This window comes from Babylonia areolata, chromosome 27 (assembly GCF_041734735.1).
Source record: "Babylonia areolata isolate BAREFJ2019XMU chromosome 27, ASM4173473v1, whole genome shotgun sequence".
Lineage (NCBI taxonomy): Eukaryota > Metazoa > Mollusca > Gastropoda > Neogastropoda > Buccinidae > Babylonia > Babylonia areolata.
In genome coordinates this window covers 21,486,682-21,491,681 of record NC_134902.1, presented here as the reverse complement: position 1 = coordinate 21,491,681, position 5,000 = coordinate 21,486,682, and the positions used below count along the sequence as shown (strand labels likewise).

Genomic DNA, 5,000 nt, shown 5'->3' with positions numbered 1-5,000 from the left:
GATCGCCGTAGATTCTCTGAACTTGGGACAAAAGTTTCGCGACTGAGTAAATGTTCCCTCACTCCTTCAAAACGTGGCTCAGCGTAGGGAAGTCCGCAGCGAATGGAAGAATGAAAGACATCTAAGCAACGACACAGACAAAAAAAAAAACACGAACCAACACAGAAAAATTATTGATTTTCTTGCTACTAAGCACAGTACATACCAGAGGAAATAGTTTGTCAGCCTCTTTCAGTCAGACACGTTGATCGCTCATCGTGCAGCTAGCTGCTGGCCGAGTTTAAATGACGTCACTGTGAGGTGTCGTCATCGCTGACGTCGTGACATGACCACCGCGGTTAGCCGGGCTGTAGAGAGCATCGGATCGTCAGAAATGAAGAAGTCCGAACATTGGCAGGGGGATCACTGAATCCCCCCCCCCCCCCTCCCCCCAAAGAGTGGTATGGTTTCAGTGTTCAGTTTCCCAAAGGAGGCGTCACTGGTTCAGTTCGGACGAATCGATTTAACTCACTCAGTACGGCCAGTCCTCTCTTCTCCTCTACACAGACCCCTCGGATGTCCAGTGGGTGTCTGAATGACCCAGCCTATAGCTTCCGTCGTCAGACTTGTGGTTTTCTTTGTCAACATTTACCTCTTCAGTATAAGAGCCTTCCGACTGCAATATTTTGATGGTGGTAATTGGGGTGAAACTCTGTTAATGTCGTCTCTTTCGCCGTTCGTATGGAGAGAGTTAAAGCAACCCCATAATCAACTGCTAGGCCTGACAACCTGACAGCTGCATAACACAAAGCATGAGTCATGCCTTGAGTGCATTCATATGAATTTGTGTACCTTTTAAACTGCATTGACGGGCGCAATAGCCGAGTGGTTAAAGCGTTGGACTTTCAATCTGACGGTCCCGGATTCGAATCACTGTGACGGCGCCTGGTGGGTAAAGGGTGGAGATTTTTTACGATCTCCCCCAGATCAACACATGTGCAGAACTGCTAGTGCCTGAACCCCCTTCGTATGTATATGCAAGCAGAAGATCAAATACGCATGTTAAAGATCCTGTAATCCATGTCAGCGTTCGGTGGGTTATGGGAACAAGAACATACAGTATGCACAGTCCCCGAAAACGGAGTGTGGCTGCCTACATGGCGGGGTAAAAACGGTCATACACGTAAAAGCCCACTCGTGTGCATACGAGTGAACGTGGGAATTGCAGCCCACGAACTTTGAAGAAGAAGAAGAAGAGAGGAGTAAAAAAAATGTATGTAACTTGGGCAAAGACGCTCTCCACTATACTATAATCAAATTCTAGCCCAGATAGTCGGTACAGCAGTCATATCTCCTCTTCTGTTCTGATGGTCATAGTTCGAAAACGACTGACTATCTTGCAATGTACTTGTATTATCTTGTTATGTACTATCCCCACCCCCCCCCTCCAATATTCCTATCTTGCAATGTACTTGTATTATCTTGTTATGTACTATCCCCCCCCCCTCCAATATTCCTATCTTGCAATGTACTTGTATTATCTTGTTATGTACTATCCCCCCCCCCCCACCCTCACCCCTCCAATATTCCTTGTGACTCCGGTACACTTGGTAATAAAGACATATTCTATTCTATTCTATTCTATTCTATTATATGTACTGCACTTCGTCACAACGGGCTGTCCTTTTCGGGGGGGGAAGCGCATCGCCACAGTGCAGCGACACATTCAAGCAAGGACAGTCAGACTTGAATTGAAGAAGTTCACCAAACGTACGCAGGAAGTACTTCTGTACCCCAACAGTGGTACGGACGCACCCAGAGGTCTGTCCTCGTACTCACAGCGTTTCTCTGAAACAAAGGGAGAGAAAGAGAAAGAAAGAAAGAAAGAAAAAAAAAAGATTGTACACAGAGGCTTGTTGTCTGTTTTGACGAAGAATTAAAGTGGCCTACGTAACGTTATCTTTATAGCTGCATCCTTGCTTATAACCACTGAATCTGAAACACTAAAGGGTAGGGGGGGCAGGGGGGGGGGGGGGGAGGAAATAAGGGGATGGGGGTGGTGTGTGTGTGTGGGAGGTGAGGTGGTGGGGTGGGGGGGGGGGAGATCAAACGTTAAGTGTTAAATGCAAATCCGCCACAGTTACAAATAGCAAAAACAAACAAATGAACATCCTTTTATACACCCGCCGTGTGCGTGCGTGCGCGCGCACACACACACACACACACACACACACACACTCACAGACACAATAATACGCACGCACGCAAATAAACAAACACACATTGATAAACAGCACACACACACTCGCCACACAAAAAGACGCACTTACTATCACACACACACACACACACACACACACACACACACACACACACACACACACACACACACACACACACACATTAACACTACACTACATCAAAGAATTAAGAAACAATATTATACCTGCACACTAAGACACACACATACCCCTATGCCCCCTCCCCCCCCCCTCTGCCCCAATCAACACACACACACACACACACACACACACACACACACACACACACACACACACACACACACACACACATAAACATTCTGGCCCACGGAAGCCATGTAATATCTCCAGGAGAAAGGTCAAAGAAGCCTGTGTAGATTATTCAGTCAGGTGCACCAACCTCGAGCAAAAAGCGTGGCAGAATCATACAGCAACCATTAACCTAACACCAACGAGCAACTCTGGTACGTTACATCACACAGAACAAAAAGAAGGTCGTGACTGCAGGTGTAATGCCTACGCATGTTCATTTTTGTATGACATTCTTTTCATAATCATAATCATTATGGACAAATCAAAAGAATGTCATAAAAATGAGCCTTTGTAGATTATTACATCTAACAATCACGACCTTTTATTTTCATAAATCATAATCATAATGGACAAATCCCCCCCGAAAACGGAGGATGGCTGCCTATATGGCGGGGGTAAAAATGGTCATACACGTACATACGAGTGAACGTGGGAGTTGCAGCCCACGAATGAAGAAGAAGAACACACACACACACACACACACACACACACACACACACACACACACACACACACACGCACGTTTTTTATGACATTTTTTCAGAATGATAATGGACACACAGACAGAAAATAATTACACACAAACAAAATAAAGATTAGCACTTCACAATTTAGACACACTGTGCATACACACCTACTGTCGGGGTTAAAAAAAAAAAAAAAAAAAAAAAAAAACCGAACTAACTTCATGAACAGAGATGTAGCAGCTCCAACAGGAGCAGCAGCAGCAGTAGCAATAGTAATGATGACAATGACATACACATATAAACTGAAAAAAATATATAAGAAGATTCATCATGTGACAGATCACATGTGAGTAAGGCTGTTTTTATCTGTCAGTAGTCTACTTCTTCTTCTTTTCTTCTTCTTTGTTCGTGGACTGCAACTTCAACGTTCACTCGTATGTACACGCATGAGATTTTACATGAATGACCGTTTTTTACCCCACCATGTAAGGTAACCATACTCCGTTTTCGGGGGTGTGCATGCTGGGTATTTTCCTGTTTCCAAAACCAAACGAACGCCGACATGGATTACAGGATCTTTAACGTGCGTATTTGATCTCCTGCTTGCGTATAAACACGAATGGGGGTCAGGCACAAGCAGGTCTGCACATATGTTGACCTGGGAGATCGGAAATATCTCCACCCTTTACCCAGCAGGCGCCGTTACCGAGATTCGAACCCGGGACCCTCAGACTGAAAAGTCCAACGCTTTAACCACTCGGCTATTGCGTTCGTTCAGTAGTTTAGTAACACTGGGGAGATTCTATGTGGATGACAAAGAATCTTCACAGTGACGACAACTAATAGGAATAGAAATGACGTCAATTTGGAAGAAAGAAAAAAAGGAAAAAGATCTCATTATCACATTGTTGCCAACATCATGTTTTGCGGTTGTTGATTCTATTTTACCCCCTGAACTTCGCAAATTGTGAACTTTATTCATGGTCCCATGCTAAGAAAGGACAGGTTGGGGTTTTTTGTTTGCTTGTTTGTTTTTGTTTTTTCCATACAGGAAACGCTGTTCCACTGCCATCCCCAGAAGGAAGAAAGGACAGAGTGCCAGCCCTTGACAAAGAGCAACCAGCATGACTTTCAAGGAATGGTGCAACAGCAATATGGGCAAGCCATACATACATCCACTAGTCAAATATATTGTGTTTGTCAGCCCTTGCATGGGTGATAGATATGTCAAAGCCCGAGACATTCTGAGCGGCATCCTTCCGAAAATTTACAGTGTCCTTATTTGAAGGGGTTTTTGTTGTTGTTTTGTTTTGTTTTGTTTGAAATCCTTGAATATCTATGGTGATTTTTTTCCCCCAGTAAGTTTCGAAAGCAGTTTGTTTTGTTTTTGTTTTTTTTTAAGACCGGACTTATTCTTTACATACCATTGAAAGACTACTCTAATTTGCTGTACAGGGTGCAGCAAAGCAGGCGAGTGACGGTTCTTGGTTGCTGCATGCCCTGCATGCCCGTAGAGCATAATTAATATGGGCAGTAAGTCAAGTAAATAAGTACAGTGAGTAAGAATGAGATCTTTACAGTCAACAGTACACTCTCCTGAGACAGTGCAAAAAACTTAAACTATACAGAAAGATGACATAATCTCCAATTACACTCACTCAAAGGAAAGAGGGTCAGAGGAGACCTAATTCAATTTTTTATAAAAATAATTAATTCCATAATTATGATGATATTAATGTGCATGCTCTTTTCAAATTCTCAGAAGTTGATTACACTAGAAATGATGAAGGCAAGATTTTTATACTAATAAACGAAAGTTTTGTTTTGCTTTCAGAATTGCTAATTTTTTGGAATGCGCTGCCTACCAACACAAAATATGCACCAGATATCAACAGCTTAAAAAAAATAATAAAATAACTCCTAGGTGAAGACCCTGTACTGAAAGACCTTTTCTTTAGTGTAGATTGGATATAATGTTATT

General features: G+C 43.1%; 1 protein-coding gene across 2 annotated transcripts in view; it reads right to left on the bottom strand.

Moving 5' to 3' along the window:
• The window catches only part of LOC143301647 (ras-related and estrogen-regulated growth inhibitor-like protein), a 75,402-nt gene that overhangs the window by 68,396 nt on the left and 2,006 nt on the right, over positions 1 to 5,000 (bottom strand). The window contains exons 2-3 of one of the 2 annotated variants that reach the window (XM_076616079.1): positions 1,754 to 1,827; positions 1 to 347 (exon numbers count right to left, since the gene is read on the bottom strand). The exon at positions 1 to 347 is cut by the window's left edge and continues 785 nt beyond it. The exons of the other annotated variant lie outside the window; for it this stretch is intronic. The gene's annotated coding sequence lies outside the window, so the exon portion shown is untranslated. The remainder of the gene's footprint in view (positions 348 to 1,753; positions 1,828 to 5,000) is intronic. 2 annotated transcript variants of the gene reach the window in all.